Source organism: Camelus ferus, chromosome 21 (genome assembly GCF_009834535.1).
Source record: "Camelus ferus isolate YT-003-E chromosome 21, BCGSAC_Cfer_1.0, whole genome shotgun sequence".
NCBI lineage: Eukaryota > Metazoa > Chordata > Mammalia > Artiodactyla > Camelidae > Camelus > Camelus ferus.
Window position 1 is genome coordinate 4,832,353 of NC_045716.1, and position 19,348 is coordinate 4,851,700.

A 19,348-nucleotide genomic window follows, 5' to 3' on the forward strand; every position below is an offset into this window, starting at 1 on the left:
CCACTGAAAAAAAAGAAATCTATTAGCCTATATTGTAAAATGGCAATTACAAGAACGATAGAGCTAAAAAAGATCAAAAAGATCTATAACTAGTGGGTTGCTAGGAAATACACACCAAAGCACTTAGTGGGAAAGGGTCATGATGTTTCCAACTTACTCTTCAACAGTGTATGTGTGTATGTGTGTATGTGTGCGTATTAATGCAAATGAGGCAAAATGTAAACCCCCAGTGAGTCAGGATAGATGTGGGACGTCCCTGTTCTATTTTTGTAATGTTTTTATAATTTTGAAATATAAAAATTAAAAGTTACCCAAAAAATGAGTTCCATTTAGTTCCCTCTGGCAAAATATTGTTCTGAAACTCGTCATCAGGAAATGCCAAATAACATACATACTGGACAAGGTAAAAAGAATGACAGCTTCTGGATATTTTACTGTAAAACCTAGTCCAAACTTCTAGTTTTTTAAACTATGAAATATTCAAGTGCTGTCTCAGAAAATAAAAGCAAGATCTCATTTTCAATCCCATAAGCAGGAATCAAAGAAAACTGGAAATGACTAGCTTGAAGTCTAGAGCTACGCCCTAGAGTGTGCATTATGAGATTCCAGCTTAGAGAGCTACTTTCCTTCGTCATTGCTCAAAACCACTCCTGAAGAGGCACAGCAAGCATTCAGAACAAAGATCTATTTTTTAAAAATCAAAATTAAATAATAGGAAAAGACAGAGAACAATTCAGTTGCTAAAATCTCAAACTCTTTTTTAAATTGAAATATAGTTGATTACAATATTGTGTTAGTTTTAGGTGTACAGCAAAGTGATTCTGTTATATACATAGTTTTCAGATTATTTTTCACTATAGACTATTACAAGATATTGAATATTGTTTCCTGTGCTATACAGTAAATTCTTGTTCCTTCAAACTCGTTTAGGACTCTTTTCCATTAGTTTTTGATACATTTCTTAAATTGGACTAGAATGGTAAGCCAAATGTTTACTCATTTCAGTGCAGATACTGCCTGGGAACACGAGGGCTCAGGTTGTCAAGGTCTGTGAAGCAGGACACAGTTCAACTTGTCGGATATTCAGTGTATATCAAGTACTCACTCATCGTAGCACTCCAGACCTGAAACTCCTGTATTTGACACAATATGGAATTCTTCAGGAATCAAAGTATCTGTTAGTTTCTTTGGCTTAAAAAGAAAGAACAACGAGAATAAAAACATTAGTAGGTGAGTTGCCCATATTCTAATTCCTATCCCAAAGGGATACTATTTATTAAGAGATTCTGATTAGACAAATAGCAATATTAGTAACATGGGTCACGGCTAGTAGTAATTAACTTTTAGCAGAGCACAAATTTAAAAATTAACCATGAATTAAAGAACAACCTCGGTTTTAGTATGAGTTACACAAAAATTTATTTAAAAATTTTAAGATCTGTTAAAATTCAACAGAATTTAAAATTCACCTTAGCAACATGCCAAAAAATAAGAATTCTACAATGTTAAACTGTAGACTCCTTTGTTAAAAAACCAAGTCTCCTATACTGTATTTTCTAGATTAATGTAATTAACTGTAGTTCGGAAAATAGCTTAAAACAAGATATCTTTGATCTCCCACTAAATGCCCTTTTCTAAAAATAATTAGAAGGTGCTATGAAAACATAAACCATGCAGGCTGTTACAGTATGACATAGCTTTATTTTGGGGGGAAATTTTTTTTAAAGTGGGGGGGGCTGGAAATTATATATCAAACATTTTACCTTATGAGGAACAATGGCACCATCATGTGACTGTAACGGACGGTTGGTCTGTGGGGGACAGACTGTGCTCTCCTTGGTCTCTCCTTTAACATACTTAACATCGTACAGAAAAGAAATATCCCTAAAAGTAAGAAAAACATATTACAAAATAAGTTTCTGTTTGGCTACTGGATAAAAGAGGGTGAGGTCCACACACAGCCTTCTATGGGCAAAAAGGGACACAAAACTGGTCTCCTTAGTTAATACTTTACACTAAGAAGGTTGAGGCGTCAGACATGAGCTTCCCCCCACATTCTCCATCTTCTCTACCTCAAATTACTCATTCTCCTTTCCTTTAATCTCAGTTTTAAAATGTATTCTCTTCCCCAGGATTACTTCCTCCACTTATGCCCTTGATTTCATCTTTGCCCACATCCTCAGGCATCTCATTCCATCAATCATAATTTCTATGTATCTCCCCCTCTCTTGTTCTCTAACTTAAGTCTTTCCCCCTTCTAAAAAAATCTTCCCTTGACCACGCATTGTTGTCAAGTTACCTTGATCATCTATCTATCTTTCACTTTCTGCTAAACATCAGACTTCTTAAAATTTCCCTGCAATCGGATTTCATCCCCATCTCTCTTCTGAAATCATTCTCCAGAAAGCTGAGGATGACTTCTCACAGCTAAGTCATCAGTTCGCATCTTCCGTTATTCTCCTGGAATATTTTCCAGGGTGGACCACCTCTCGTTTTAAAAACACTCTCCTCTCCTCTATGCTGTGTGACTGGACTCTCCCTGTTCTTCCGTCCTAACTGCTCCTTCTTGGACTTCTCTGGGACCTCCTGCCTACCAAATGGAAAAGCTCACACCATTCTGCCCTCATCCCTCTGTTCTTATTTCCCTACACTTTCTCCCTTGGAAATGCTATCAGATCTCACCTCATCATACTTGTTACCTTCAGATACAACTAAATAATTCTCCCACATTCTAACTTTTCACCCTCCTCTATTCACTAATTCTGTCAGCACCACCACTCTACTCATTAAAATCTCAGCATCTATCATTGATTCCTTCCCATTCTTTGTCCTCAACATCCATCTATCACTAATATTTAGTAATTTTACAGTCACCCTGTCATTCTAGTGGTCAGGCCTCTTGTCTCTTCCCAATGCCAGATCACTAGTCCAAGCTGTCATTACTTTTTTGTGACTTTTCATGTCTCTCTAGTATATTCTACATACGTTTGCCAGATTCATCTCCCTACAGCACATTTATAATCATGCCACTTACTGCACATAATTTTCAAATGCCTCTGCCCCTCCCTTCAATTTTAATTGACCATTATGTAAAATAATATGGAGGTTCCTAAAAAAAAAATAGAACTACCATATGACCCAGCCACCCCACTTCTGGATATATATCCAAAGGAAATGAAATCTATATCAATGAACTTGGGAGTACAAGTTCATTGCAGTATTATTCACAAAAGCTAAGACATGGAAACAACCTCAATGTCCATTGACAAATGAATGTATGAAGAAAATGTGACATACATATACAATGGAATGACAGTCAACCTTTAAAAGGAAGAAAATTCTGCCATTTGTGACAACGTGGATGAAACTGGAGAACACATGCTAAGTGAAACAAGTCAGACAGAGAAAGACAAACACTACCTCGTCAGAGGAGGGAGTGGGGGAGGAGGTATACAATAAGGAGATGTTGATCAAAAGGTATAAAGTTTCAATTATGCAAGATGAATAAGCTCTGGAAATCTAATGTACAGCATAGTGATCATAGTTAACAATACTGTATTGTATACCTGAAATTTACTAAGAGGATAGATCTTAAATTCAGTCTTCTTACCACACACACACACACACAAATGGTAACTATACAGAGGTGATGGACATGTTATTTAGCCTGATTGTGGTGATCTTTTCACAATGTATACACATTTATCAAAACATCAAGTTGTACACTTTAAATATATACAATTTTAATGTGTCAAAGATAACACAAAGTTTTTCTTAAGCAGTCCTCATGATCATGGGGTATCAATTTTTTTTAGACTTTTTTCATTTACAATGTATTAAGTTTCTGGTGTACAGCATAGTGAGATAGATATATATATAGAAAGAGAATATATATATATATTCTTTTCTATTACATGTTACTACAAACCATTGAATATAGTTCCCTGTGCTATACAGTAGGACCTTGTTGTTTACCTATTCTGTACATAGTTTGTATCAGCCAATTCCAGACTCCCAATTTACCCCTCCCTCCTCCATTTCCCCTCTGGTAACCATAAATTTGTGTTCTATGTCTATGAGTCTCTTTCTGTTTTGTAAATAAGTTTGTGTCATTTTTTAATTCCACATATAAGTGATAGCATATGATGTTTGTCTTTCTCTAGGTCCATCCATATTGCTACAAATAACATTATTTCATTCCTTTTTACAGCTGAGTAATATATATATATGCCACATTTTCTTTATCCATTCATCTGTCAGTGGACATTTAGGCTGCTTCCATGTCTTAGCTATTGTAAAAAGCACTGCTATGAACATTGGGGTGTATGTGTGTGTCTTTTCAGATTAGAGTTTTCTCTGGCTATATGCCCAGGAGTGGGATTGCTGGATCATACAGTAACTCTGTTTTTAGTTTTTTAAAGAGCCTCCATACTGTTCTCCATAGTGGCTGCACCAGTTTACATTCCCACCAACAGTGTAGGAGAGTTCCTTTTTCTCCACACCCTCTCCAGCATTTATTATCTGTGGATTTTTTTATGATGGCCATTCTGACTGGTGTGAGGTGATACCTCATTGTAGTTTTGATTTGCATTTCTCTAATAATTAGTAATGTTGGCCATCTGTATCTTCTTTGGAGAAATGTCTATTTCAGTCTTCTGCCCATTTTTGATTGGGTTGTTTGTCTTTTTGATATTGAGCTGTGTGAGCTGCTTGTGTATTTTGGAAATTACGCCCTTGTCGGTTACATCATTTGCAAATATTTTCTCCCATTTCGTATGTTGTCTTTTTGTTTTGTTTATGGTTTCCTTTGCTGTTGCAAAAGCTTTTAAGTTTAATTCGGTCCCATTTCTTTATTTTTGTTTTTATTTCCATTACTCTAGGATACAGATCCAAAAAATATTGCTGCGATTTATGTCAAAGACTGTTCTGCCTATGTTTTCCTCTAGAAGTTTTATAGGGACATCAACTTCTATGACACCAATAACCGCTAGAGAATTGGCCAATATAGCTCTGTTTTGTTAGCTAGAAACAATGAATGTTTCATGTATATGTATATATACAGAAGCAACACTTCTTTATAAAGGAAATATTGGCTTGGTGACTGTCATTCAAAGTTTCCAAAGAGTAATTTTACTGTTTGGAGCCTTTGTAGTTTTATTCTTGAAATCTTATCTTTATTTTTAAAGGAAACATGTTTTATTTGTTAGAATATAAGTTTTCATTAAAAAAGAGACATGTTCTATTTTTCATAAAACCCTGTGGTAAATCACCTGCTTCCACTCTTCCAGAAAATCTATTTTTGTTAAAAAAAATACAAAAACAAAAAAGCCTGATTCTTAGCCATACATAAAAAACTGGATTTTACTGGACTTTAAGAAATACTTCATCCCTTTCTCCGCCCCTAGATTATCAAACTGAGTTCATACTTCAAATTCTCCAAGTCATCACTGGTTGACTTACATACATCAGTAAGCATGGGTTTTATCTGAAGTTATCAGGGAATAAGTTATTTCAGAGATACTGATTTTCCAAATAAGTGAGGTATGCTTTTTAAGCAACACTAAGTCTTTCTGAAATGTATTTAAAACTTTGCAGCTTTCTTAAACAGAATACATGACAATATAACCTTTTTGATAATTCAGGTAATGACTTATGAAGCTAGAACTTCCCTGAAGACTGTCTGGTTGTTTCTGAAACTTGAAGCAGTACTGGAATACAGCAGGCCCTGGTGTGTGTTGGATACCCTCTGCGGACTGGAGAGGATGGAAAATGCTTTCCCAGATACCCTTGCAGCTGGGGTTCTGGGTATGAACCAAGTTCCAAAAGTAGGTGCACTTTTGCAAGATTTTGGAGGTAGAAGTGAGGCAGAAACCAACTTCCCGTCATGTTTTAAGCAGATTCTGCCTGCAACATCATGCAAAAGTGGTCTTCCTGAAGCAACATTCCAGAATCCATTCTCCAGCTGCCCGGGTCCACAGAGGCAGTCCAGTAACAGTAGCAGCAGTGACAGCTTCTTGGTTTCAGTTTCCTGATTCCTGACTCACAGCTAAGGGGGTATTTTTTATTGCAATATAATTCACATATCGTAAAATTCACCTTTTTAAAGAGTACAATCTACAAAACTATAGTACATTCACAATTTACAACTTTTTTGTAAGTTCATAAAGTTGTACAACCATCACCAGTATCTTAATTTCAGAATATTTCATTACCCCAAAAAGAAACCCCTTACCTATTAGCAGTAATTCCCCACTCTGTTCTCCCTACCCCACGCCCGGGCCCCTGGCAACCAGTAGTACACTTTTTGTTTCTATGGATTTGCCTATTCTGAATATTTCATATCAAAAGACCTTTTGGGAATGGCTTCTTTCATTTAGCATAACGTTTTCTAAGTTTGTCAGTCTTGTACCATGTATCAGTACTTCATTCTTTTTTATGGCTGAATAACATTCCATTGTATATACTAAGTTATATTTATCCTTTCATCAACTGCTAGACAGTTGGGTGGTTTCCACTTCTCGGCTGTATAAACAATGCTTCCATGAATATTCATGTAAAAGTTTTTGTGCATACATATAGTTGCAATTCTCTTGAGTATATACCTAGGAGTGGATTACTGGGCCATATGGAACTTTACGTTTAACTTTTTGAAGAGTCAAGCTATTTTCCAAAGAAACGATACCATTTTACAGTCCCACCAGTAACATGTGATACTTCCAATTTCTCCACATCTCACCAACATCTGTGATTGCCTGCTTTTTGATTATGGCCATCCTAGTGTGTGCAAAACAGTATTTCACCGTGGTTTGACTTGCATTTCCTCATGGCTAATGAGGCTGATGTGCTTATTGGCCATTTTTATCTTCCTTGTACAAATGCCTAATTAAGAGGGCATACTCTCGAACTTATGTGACAGCTTCCATGAAGGGTTAATTCCATCCTGCTCTGGGAGTGACTCCCAAAGTCATTACTTCACACAGTAGCAGCAGTGACAGCTTCTTGGTTTAGCTTCTTTAGCCCTTCCAATATTTTGTAAATGCTTGTTTTCCTGCTTAAAATATGTAGAGCATTTTATTTTCTGCACTGAATTCTGACTGATAGAGCCATTGAAAAGTATTACTCAGAGGCTATTGTCTTATTTTGTATTTTCCTGCTGCGCTCCAAATATTTCAGGTTGCTAGACAAGTTACCTCTTGCTATAAATGCTATTAACTGTGGACACATGTGCTCATTTTCTACTGGTGCCACAACAAATTATCACACATTTAGCAGCTTAACCAACAGTTTTATTATTTTCCAGTTTGGCAGGTGAGAAGTCCAACATAGGTCTCACTAGGCTAAAGTCAGTCTGTTGACAGGGCTGTGTTCCTTCCCAAATGCTCCAGGAAAGATCCATTTCTGTGCCCATTTGTAAACAGAACTCAATTCCTTTTGGCTCCAAGATTGAGACCCCTGTTTCCTGGCTGTCAGCTGAGAGCCATTCCCAGCTTCTAGTAGCCAATGCAGTTCTTAGCTTGTGCCCTCCCTTCCTCTATCTTCAAAGCCAGCAGCGGCACACTGACTCCCTCTCACATTTCTAATCTGTCTTCCTCCCCCTTCTGCCTCATCCCTCTGACCCGTCCAATTTCCTTCCTTTTCTACTTAAATGACTCAGGCCATCAGGTTGGGCCCATCCTGATAATCCGGGATAATCTCTCCATCCTCAGTCCTTAACCTTAACCACATCTGCAAAGTCCTTTTGCCATGTAAGGTATGTGTTCACAGGTTCCGAGGATTGAAGTAAGGACATTTCAGGGAGGCCATTATTCTGTATACTACAGTACAGGTCTTCACATTTTAAAAATTTCAAGTCAGAAGTCATTTGACATTAAAACGTTAATGTCAGTTTATTGCTGCATTCAGATATAGCTGATTATTTTTTCAAAGTACTTCAAACATCTCATAACTACTGGTGATTATATTAATAATTATAGCCATGACCTGAAGGCATAAAATACAGATACTGTATGGCACCAAAGCCCCAGGACACAAAAGTCAATAGCCTAAATTTCTGCCCTTTTTCTAGCACTGAGACATAGCTGAGTAATAACTGCTTAAACTTAATCATGATTTCACGAAGGCTCTTGCATTCGTTATCTCATTGTATGCTTTCCACATCCCTGGGAGGGGCACAAAATGGAGCAAGTCTATTATTCCCTTTCTACAAATGAGAAAATGGAACTAAGAAAGACTAAAGAATGTCCAAGTATTAGTAACTGTGTACACTTACTAATAAGTGACACTTCAGTAAGGAGCACGGAGGGAGTAAATTGATAAGCGAACCATACACAGAAAATGAGCAGGTCACAATCTTCACAGGGAAAATGCTGACATTTTGAATATTTTTAGGAATGATATAAAAACAACAAATAGAATTTGCTGATTTGATCTGGAACAGTATAAAAGATAAGGGTTCACTTTGAAGGAAACCAGGGATTAAGCGCTTGTTTTTCAAGATTTTCGAGGTTATAGTGTTATGTTACCTAGTTCTTCTCAGATGTATAAATAAAAGAGGTCCTAAAGGCATTTTGCCTGTCTGATCTTGTCCTTTCTACTAGGGTACAACAAAGGAGCAGGAGAGTAAGGGGACAAAACACAAAGGCATGCAAAAGCTAATTTAAACAAATGAAACGTAGGTAAAGCCAGCACCTACTGCCATCCTACTGATAATAATCATACACAAAAAGGTGGTCCTATGCCCTCTTCAGATTGTATTCTGGTTCATCAAAGATACTGCAAGCTTCAGAATCTGAGTCTATGATTTTTCCAATTCAGCTCCCCGCAAGGAAATCGTTAAGAAATGAGAAAATGACACTCTTCATCTACATCTACCCTACTATCTTCCTTCTTTACCTTCCAGCTCCCGTTAGGGAAACGGGATGGTCAATCAGGTATCTGAACTTATTTCTCCGAATAGGGTTCTGCCAGACGTGGTCAACAAGCCGCGGAAGAGTAACCTGCGAAAAAGGAAAACATGAACATACAGCAGAGGGCGCTCTATTCCAATGAAATCTACTCTTAATCAGTTTATACTAAGGGCATCTAGACAGTCTATGGAAAAAAGAGCAGAATTCTTACTCAATACTATGGAGAAAGACTAAAACTAGACCAACTCAATACTCAAAAATATCAAAACGAAGATTACCAATGATCATTTAGGTAAATCACATAAAAACAGGTTAACGGAAATACTCAAGCATTTCCTTGGAAATATTTATGCAAAAGATTTTAGTTTTCAACCTAGAAAATTAATTTTAAAATATTTTTGAGGCAATCTGGAATATATAACATATGCTCAATAAGTACTTAATGAACTGGATACCAAAAGATATAAATGTTCCCAAACTTCATGTATGTATATACACACCTTTGGGGTCTTACTTTTCTTAGGAGGCAGTAAGTTTTCAGGACAAGGACCAGCATTGGCTGCATAGGTCAGAGAAAGCAGAACTTCCTCAGGAATGAACTCATTCTGAAGGGGAGGAGGCAGGGGTTTTGACCGATCCACCAGACTTCTTTTCTCCCTTAGTTCAGGAAGTCCTAAGACAGTAATGGGAAAGAAAAGCTTACTGTGGTTATTTTTTTTTTTTGAGAGTTAGATTCCAGGGCTGCCTCATCATCTATACGTTTCTGTTTGTAACAGAGAATAGCAACAATAGTCAAAAATCTGAAAAAACACCTATAGTCAAGGGGAAAAAGAAACCTCATATTGCCTGCCCTGCTCACTTACATCAGACATGAGCCCATAAACTCAGGTACAAAGACCAACCTTCATTATTCCAAATTCAAAGTTGGAAATTAAACTCACTTCACTTGCTCAATTAACTGGGGCCGCCTGGAGATAATGGGAATGTCTACCTCCCTTTTTTTTTTTTAACTTTTTTTTATTGAGTTATAGTCATTTTACAATGTTGTGTCAAATTGCAGTGTAGAGCACAATTTTTCAGTTGTACATGAACATACATATATTCATTGTCACATTTTTTTTGCTGTGAGCTACCACAAGATCTTGTATATATCTCCCTGTGCTATACAGTATAATCTTGTTTATCTATTCTACATATGCCTGTCCGTATCTACAAATTTTGAAATCCCAGTCTGTCCCTTCCCACCCCCACCCCACCCACCGGCAACCACAAGTTTCTATTCTATGTCTATGAGTCTGTTTCTGTTTTGTATTTACGTTCTTTTTTTTTTTCAGATTCCACATATGAGTGATCTCATACGGTATTTTTCTTTCTCTTTCTGGCTTACTTCACTTAGAATGACATTCTCCAGGGACATCCATGTTGCTGCAAATGGCATTATGTTGTCGGTTTTTATGGCTGAATAGTATTCCATTGTATAAATATACCACATCTTCTTTATCCAGTCATCCGTTGATGGACATTTAGACTGTTTCCATGTCTTGGCTATTGTAAATAGTGCTGCTATGAACACTAGGGTGCAGGGTGTCATTCTGAAGTAGGGTTGCTGCTGGATATATGCCCAGGAGGAGAACGTCTATTTCCCTTTGATGTGGAAATGACAAAAAAAATCTCTCCTCAAAACTGTCAAATTATTTAGTAATTTTTTCTATGTAAGTTCAAAGGTAAAAAGTTAAATTGAGAGGATATTTATAGAGAGGAAGGGGTTTAAAAATAAAACTGGGATTGTTGGAAATGAAGAGAGTGGAATAATTTGAGCACATTAGTAGAGTAAGGCTCAGCAGCGTGCTCTCAGCTTGACGAAGGCAAAGTAGTTATAAAGGGAGGGAGTAGGGCTAACATGGTAAAAGATGTCCTACTCAGTCAGTCAAGGAGGGCTGGGTTTTCACTCTTTTGAAAGAACTCTCCACTAATCCATGCCCCTCATACACTATGGTTTATGTTAATTTCTATGAGGAGGTACCATGCTTTGATCACCATCAAAACCTCTAAAGTTCATATTATCAAATTTCTATCTCTTGAAAGTCTGGGATGGAGTCAGAATATCAGAGGAAATAGGAAAAACAAAAGTTTGGGGTGGGGGCTTTAGCAGAATCTCAGCTAAAAACAAGATGAAAGTGAACTGGAGGAAGCTTTAACGTGGGGAGGGTAGGAATGAGTCTACATGATTCTTGTTCAGTACAAATCTGCATTTATCTGTGTATGAATGACAATCTTCTGTAATTATTTCAGAGTAATTGCTAAAACTGGATACAAACTGGTTCTCTACCAAGTACAAAAAAAGTAGTTCCATACGAGTATTGGTATTTAAAAGAGTGAATTTTAAAAATAAGATAAAAATAAAAATAAAATAAAATAGGGTAAATTTAAAACAATATAAAACTCACCCGCATTTGAAAAAAACAATTACACAGTTGTTAGATGGAGCAGTGAACAGAACTCACTCAAAAATACTATAGAAGGAATGGCTTTTGATTGTATCGAAACAAACGTATTGAAAAAAAAAAAAGCTAATTAAGATACCCTGAAAGCTCAGATTTAAGGAAATGGTGAGCATATTGTGGCTTCTGTCTAAGGCCATGATTATCTTTGTGTGTGGGATCCTTGAAGAACTTTACCTGTCTCTTCCTTGGATGCAGAGACTTTCAAACTTTTGCCCTCAGTTCTAGACGTGGAGGGCGTTTTCGGGAGCGACATAATAAGCAATGTCTTCTACCACTCCCTTTAGCAATTTGAAATATCCCTCCAGAAACCTAGAAACAAATCAGCCGCATATTGGGATTTGGGCAGGGCTGCCACACTGATCTGCAGGCAAAAATAAAAGAACTGTTAAGTGTTTATATTAAGTTTGGAGTCTACAATCCACCTAGCATGGGCTTTCCTTCTTTGGGGAGACTTCTAGGCTCTCCCAGGTCCTCTGACGCGACCAAGACGCCTGTGGGCGGAGGTGAGCCTGGGCCCAGGCTGCGAAGGGCGCGCTCGGCCCACCCCTCCGACCCCCCGGCCCCTCCGAGCCCCCCGACGGCGGCGGCCGCTCTCGGCCGGTCTGCTCGGCCCCCGCCGCCCCCACAGCCGGCGCCTCGTGCACGCCGCTCCCCGGACGCGCGGCCGGGCAGAGTTCGCACCGTTTCTGCGTCAGGAGTGATGGGAAACGGACACTTGCAACCCGTACCCGTAAATCGTGTTTCCCGCCAGACAGCGCGTCGCCTCGCCTCGCCCCAGAGCGCCTGCGTGTCGTCATAGAAACGCAGGACCCCGTGCCTTCCACCCCTCAGTGGGGGCTGCCTTCGGCGGTGCCGGCGGAGGAGCAAGGCAGCTAAGAAACACTCCCGATCTCTCGAGGACTCGATGTGTCTTCAATCACAGCACAGGTTCACTAGCAATGGGAATAAAAACGTTTGATGGAGCCGTTCTCCCAGAGTCAGAAAGTGTCTGCACCCCCGGGCTTCTGCCGCAGGCCGGCGCCAGTGCGCAGGCGCTAGCTGTTGCAGGGTCTTGACCCAAGGCGCAGAGGGTTTGATCAAGCATCTCAACATATTTTTGCATCACTCGATCCTGCTTTTTTGTTGTTTTGCCTGTTCTTTTAAAAGCCAAATTCAGGGGAATATTGGGTAATCAAAAACTCTGGGTTCCTATCAGTTGAGGCATTATTGCAGACGCTACCCCTTGGCATCTCCAACCATTCGTCTTTGGGTATTTCAGCACCACCCTCCTCCCCGTCCCCTCTCCCCTCATGCAGGTGGAAGGCATTCCTAGGTACGGACACCTTTTTGGCTGGAGGGAGGTCAGAAGATTGCACTTCAGGTGGAGACAACCCAAGTAAAATCGTTGGGTTTTACTGCTTAAAAACCTCTTCTCAGAAAATGATGTGATAAATAGATTCCAACAGAGGAGCTGAGAACCCACGCTTACCACCACCAGGATTGTTGCCCAACTGGGAGCAGGGCCAACCTACTAACACCTGCTTGTGATGAAGGGAAAGTACAGTGTATATTGCAAGATGCCCAGCAAGAAGAAAAAGCAGCTCCTGCTCAAAAGTCCTGAACTCCCCAGTGGCTTCCAGAGAAGGACTTCTAAAGGCAAGGTGAGGGAGAGGGTCACAAGGTGGTTGATCAGCTGGTGGACATTTTTCTGATTGATTTCTGGTTAGTGATGAAGTAACCTGGTGGTACTTTACAAGTCACTATCATCAACCTTATGGTTCCAAAAGGTCTGGAGTTTCTGTGCTTTCATCAGTATACAGTCAGTTCCTTCATCTGGTTGGCAGGTGGGGATTACTATCTGTAAAACAACTCAAGGATATGGCTCCAAATATTTTCTGTAGTCCTTGAGTAGAAGCTAAAGGTCCTTGACTTTTGCTTTATAGCTGAACGATTTTTATCTTATTTGACTGTTTTCCTCTGTTTCTGCATTTTTCTCACTTCTCTGATTGAATTTGCTCTTTGGAACACAGGAAAGGCCTCAGAGGTTAAAGCTTTTCTACAAATAAGAAACAGGGCACATGGTCGAGGGGGAGGGGTCTGTCCCTCGGAAGATCTCAAAGGGTCCTTAATATTGGGGTGGAATGATAATACCTGGTAATCTTGGTGGAGTCCCAGCATCGAAATCCCTCTAGTCTAAAAAATAAATTTCAGGAGGGAAGAAAACTTCTCTTGTTCAGTTGTCAAATTCCTTAGTACCAAGCACAGTGCCTGCACAAACACTTTCAATACGTAATGTTTGAAGGTCAACTGGACAGTTCTATTTCTATTGCTTTTCTGTTTATGGGCTTAAATCTCAGGTTTTCTGGGTAACAGCTCTTAGAAATATGAGCAAAGTGTTGAAAACAAAAACAATGCAATCTCTATGGCCCCTTTTAATTCTCCTAGTTAAACACGTTGGATGGTTAAACGTTTTAGCCTTTAGCTCTCTCTCATCACCCAATTTTTTTCTCTAGATTTTCCCAGAATTAAAATACACATAGCACACATACAGTTCACCTTAAGGACTAGCAACCATTAAAACAGATAAGGGGCAGAAGCAATGAACAAGCGGGTGGAAGGTCATTTTCCTCCAAAGTTTATCCTCCTCCCTCCTCACTAGTGTAGTGATTCTACACTAGTTTAGAACCACAACCAGAATACTCAACTTCAGAGGTCCCCAAATTTCCAGCATTAGCTTATACATGGTTTATCAAGACTTTTGTTATTGGAAGAACAAAGTAACATATCTTTTTTTTTCTGGGAAGTCCCTGAAATGTTTAATGTCATTTAAATTTCACAGTCACTTCAAGAAAGATCCTACTAAGTGCACTCTATAGTCAAGAAAAATCGTGGCTCAGAAAGGTTCATGATTAGCCAGAAGAAACCCAGTGGAGAGGCCCAGAGGGAAATCTCACTTCCCTCTTCACAAACCAAATGGCAAGCCTGTTTCATAGCACTGGGGACTAGAGGTCACCATACACTTCCAACAGCAATTGAAGAGAAGCCCCAAAGACACAATGGTTAACCAGTTTTCCTGGGAAAACTTGTTAATTCTGGGATCCACAGAATGGATATGAGCCTGCGGTTGACTAACCGACTGGCCAGGAAAACCCTCTCATCTTTCATATTCTTAAGTTTAAAAAAAAAAAATCTAAAGCAGGGCATTGGTAACGTGGGGATACATGAACAGATTCAAGAGATGCATAGAAAGTAAAATCTATAGGATTTGGGAAGTGATTGGATCTGTAGTGTGAAGAACAAGACACTAAGGTTTCTTCTTCTTTTCTATCCTGGGCAGTGCTGTGGTGATTATACATACCAGTTCCTGAGCAAAGGTCTGGTTTGAAGTTGTAGAAGTATGATTAGTAAGCACAAGAAAAGATAGTAACGTAAGAATATTCCAGTTAAGACCTGAACTATTGAAAAATACAATTTGCTTCTCTTGAGAAACAACTCTTACAATTTTGAATTATGCCAAAGGAACGTTAAGCTGGTGTAAGATAAAGTATTACTGAGGTCTTTGATGGAAAATACCATAGCAAGATGCAGGCAGTAATTTTCTTAAATAGAAACTATAAAGACACAGGAAAAGTGACAGCAATTATTAACAGGACTAACTGTGACTCCTACTGTGTGTGGGCTGACTTCTGTGGCAGTCTAACACACACTCAGCAGTAGGGTTTTCCAGGGCTTCAGATGGACAAAACATTATCTCAGAAGACAGCCAGTCAGTGTCATCACCACAGATGCCCTGAACTGGGAAAAAATACTGGGTGTGCTTATGTACCAATCTTTTTAACAACTGATTTTCTAAGTGTGGACAGGGGTTATACACATATCCCTGGGCAATTAAACACAGCACGCAAAGCTCTCTGAAAGAATCTGGGGGGGAAAGTAGGCCAGTATTTGCATTTAATACAGCTTAAAAATGAAGGTATCAACCACAAATATTTAAAACTGACAAAGAAACCTAGATCCTACTCAGCCAAACACCTCCCAGGGGAAGACTAGCTCCTAGTATTGCTTCCATAAAACAATGGCATCTCTACAACTGAAATGACGCCTCAGATTGCTTTAGTCTTATGTTACGCAATGCGCCCTAGTACCCTCCTTTCAGATTCCACGTGGGTGTGCCTAGAGGAAGAAATAGGCTTTTTGTTTGGTTCACAAGCATACCTTCAGTGCATAGCACATAGTGGTGATGCCGCCTAGGCAAAAACAAACAAAAAAACTCATCTTTCTCACTGTACAGTAAGCTGGGCTTCTACAGACAGCAAATTCAGTGACCATGCCAACCTGAGTATGCCACCCTCTGCGCAATTTCTCATGGTATGTTTACAAGCTGGTGTTCCAGTTTTATAAGTCAGACTCATGAATGCAGTTAATCTGGATCCAGACACAAGCTGAGCCTAAAAGGACAGACCTTAAACTTTAGTATAAATTCATCAGGGAAAACTGTCACGCTGTGGCTTTGCTCTTAGTGGCAAAGAATGGTCACTTGGTCCAAGAATCAGAGGTACATCTAATTTCTGAAGGGACTTCCCCCTTCCCACTGCTCTGGCACTACAAAGGCAGGTGGGTAGAGCCCAGATCATGGAGGCTAACTAGAGAGTACTTCTTGGCTGCTACTATGGTACATGCTTCTATGCAAGGAATATTGTGATGTCAAATCCTAATCATAATAGTTTCCTATTATGGGATTCTTTAGAGGGAACAGAAGCAACCTATTTTGCTTCAAAATCAGTTTCCCCAAGTTTTGTCTGAAAAGGCACACTTCCTACTCAACAGATTTTCACTTTTCTTTAGAAACCTAGATTCATTCCTTCCCACTGGAGGAGAGGGGTTGGGCAGTGCATTTTTAGAAATACCTATTCACAAGTTTTAAGTCTGTGGTATGAATGTGAAAAGTATTTATAAATGTGAAATACACTGTGAATATAGAATTAATATCAAATAAACTTGAAGTTACTTTTAAAACAACAGACTAAGGTTTTTTTCAAATATATTTGTTCACCATTGTTCACATATTCAGTATTTTGCATTTTTCTGTGTATGTATGCTTCTTAAGATGTGAAGTTAATGCTGATACAATGTATGCTAAACAAAGTGATGATACCAGTGATTAGACAAAGATTTGGGGAGTGGGGGTGGGGGAAAGGAATTCAGGAAAAGAACAAACAAAAGTGAATTAGAAAAAAAATCTTTAATTATAGAATAACCTTTATAACAATGTCAGATTCCCGTGACTTTTCTGCAGCTCTCAGAACACCATGGGTTTCACGCACAGGCTGGAAAGGGACTGACACAGAAAGGAAGCTGCCGCACTGGCCCCAAATAGCTGGGGCCTGAGCGCTCCTTCCACCCAAGCAGTGGCAGGTTTGCACCTGGGAATTCAAAACAGCTGAGTGCATGAACTGCCTCATGTTTCAAAGTTATTTAAAACAGAAAGTACGCCTACCATTTCATTAAGACAAAGAAAAGAACACAATAAAGCATGGTGAAGGATCTGCTAGCTCAAAGGCAAGCACTCTGTTGGAAAGGGGCATACTGACAGCAGAAACGTGAGTGTAATTGTGTAGAAATAAGGAAGAAAGCATTTTGGGGGGGAAAAAAAGGGAGTACAGAGGCAGTTTTAGATTTTTAAAAAACTATCAGTTCTGAAATTGTCTTCCTTTTTCTCAAATCCAAATTACCTATTTAAAAATCTTTGTACTTTTCAGTTTAAAAAAAAGGAAACTTTATTAAGGATTTAGTAGATTACTTAGATTGTACAGCTTTCCTACTAACCTAAAGCTTATCAACTTTATTGTTACCTACTGATTTTCAAACTGGGCATTAAATTCAGGCTGGGGAAGAGCACAGGTGGACCAAGCAAGGACTCCTCCCTCCATTTCAACCAGCGTAGCTGAATTCTACCTCCTTTATAAACTGAGTTCCAGCACTCTGTGACCTGATAGAAAATTCAATGATGTTAGAAACTAATCAGATACTTACATAAGCTTCACTAATACCCATTTTATTCCTCAAAACACTTACGTCCCAGTTCCTTCCATTTCTGAGCCATAAACATAAAGCCTAAGATATGAGAAGCAATGTTCAAGACAGATCTTTATACACACGTACATATACATACATACATAAAACTATTATAAACTGTATGTTACATGAAATTTTGCACTGGTAAGCAAGTCACTTAAACTTCATTAACTATTATATACTGTTAAGTACGAACTATCTTCCCTTAAGGAATGTATTCTGCCTTTTAAGACTACGAGCATTCTTTACACTGGCAGACGTAAGGCCTCATTAGTTTCTCCCTCTCCTTAACTTCTAAAGCTTAAGTACATGAAGTATACACACTAGTTCTAAACACTTGACTTAGATAATTAGGTAAAAGCAGAAATGCATTTCTTTTTAGAACCTTGCCACCCTACCCTAATGCTAAACAGATAAATCTGAAAGTAATTTTGGAGAGCTGGAAACAGGAATGCCTTTAACAATCGTGTTAAATTCTTATCAAATTAATTCCATGACGGGGGAGCCTGTTAAATCAATCAAGGTATAATGCCAAGTCACACCACCCCGAGAGTCTGTTTAAAGGAGAATATATTCTTGGGAGTGTGTAGCATTTGAAACACATCCCCCCAAACCCTGCAACATTTTTTAGGGCGGGGGGGATTTCAATGAGATTAAAAATAAGGATTTAAGTTTGGAATTTATGGAGAGTAAGGAAAATAATGAGGCCCTATGTCCGCCAGGGCTAGTGGTTTGCAACAATCCTACGAGGTAGTTATTGTCCCCATTTTACAGATGAGGAAAACTGTGGCTCTGGTAAATTAAGCGACTTTGCCCAAGGTCCCATTGCTAATAGGTATGGGTTTATCTTAATCAAAAGTCTGTGCATGGGCTCTTTTCACTGCAGCAGTGGTTTTCAAACTTGGTATCCGGGGTAGGAGGAAATGGGTATACCAAAAAGAAGGGCTCCAGACCGGCATCTCTGTCTCAGCCAGAAGCAGCTGTATATTTTATCGGTTTTACATGCAGGGCTTAAGTCTGTTTTTTTTTTTTTTAAGTTTCTTTAAATAAAACATTTAAACTACTACACTGCATCAGGCCACCTGCTTACCAGAGTTGTACTAGTTTTATCTTCATTATTTTTCCCCACAGAGAACACTAAACTTTACTCAGTATTACTTATGACCACGTAAAACAAAGATATTTTGCATAAAAGACTTCAACATTTTATAACATATCTTTCCAGGCTATGGAGCCCATATGACCAACTTTTAAAACAAAATGTTCTGTTAAGTTCTCTATAAAGATTTCAGGATTCAATTCTTCAGGCAAGTATAATTTTTACATTATGATAAAAATTGCCTGTAATACATGAATTACTTCTACAACATAATCTGTGCATGCAAATATAGAATATTTACACACCATACTTTCTTAGCCTGCAAATATCACCCTTTCACCCTGCATCTATTGAAAAAGGAAAAAACATTTCCCCTACTCCTCTTGCTTCCAAATGTTGTAGTTAACAGACAGGTTAGAAGCAGCCTCAGTTTTAATTAAACTCTAACGTGAGAAAGCAACTTTATCCAGGTGACTGCATATTAATCCACCAAAAACAAACAGACCAAAAAAACCCTCCATTTTTCCTTCACTATCCAGGATTGAGAATAAAAGCATCTAACAAATTTTCGACAAAGTCAGAGATCTTAGTTGTTCTCTTAGATAACACACCCAAACTAATGGTTATAAAAACTTTTGGTAATGGTCATGAATACTTTTTATTGGAAAGAAAATTTAAACTCATTAATCTTCAAAAGGAAAAAAGTGTATCATCCAGTAAATAAAAATAATTTCCACCCCTATTAGCAAAAGAGAAAAAAAATCAATAAATCTTTCTGGAACATA

General features: G+C 38.6%; 1 protein-coding gene across 1 annotated transcript in view; it reads right to left on the reverse strand.

Annotated features, from left to right (window-relative positions):
* AXDND1 (axonemal dynein light chain domain containing 1) overlaps positions 1 to 12,306 on the reverse strand; it is a 71,762-nt gene extending 59,456 nt beyond the window's left edge. The window contains exons 1-5 of the mRNA XM_032463648.1: positions 12,139 to 12,306; positions 9,407 to 9,579; positions 8,893 to 8,996; positions 1,764 to 1,884; positions 1,106 to 1,191 (exon numbers count right to left, since the gene is read on the reverse strand). The gene's annotated coding sequence lies outside the window, so the exon portion shown is untranslated. The remainder of the gene's footprint in view (positions 1 to 1,105; positions 1,192 to 1,763; positions 1,885 to 8,892; positions 8,997 to 9,406; positions 9,580 to 12,138) is intronic.
* Positions 12,307 to 19,348: the final 7,042 nt, after the last annotated feature.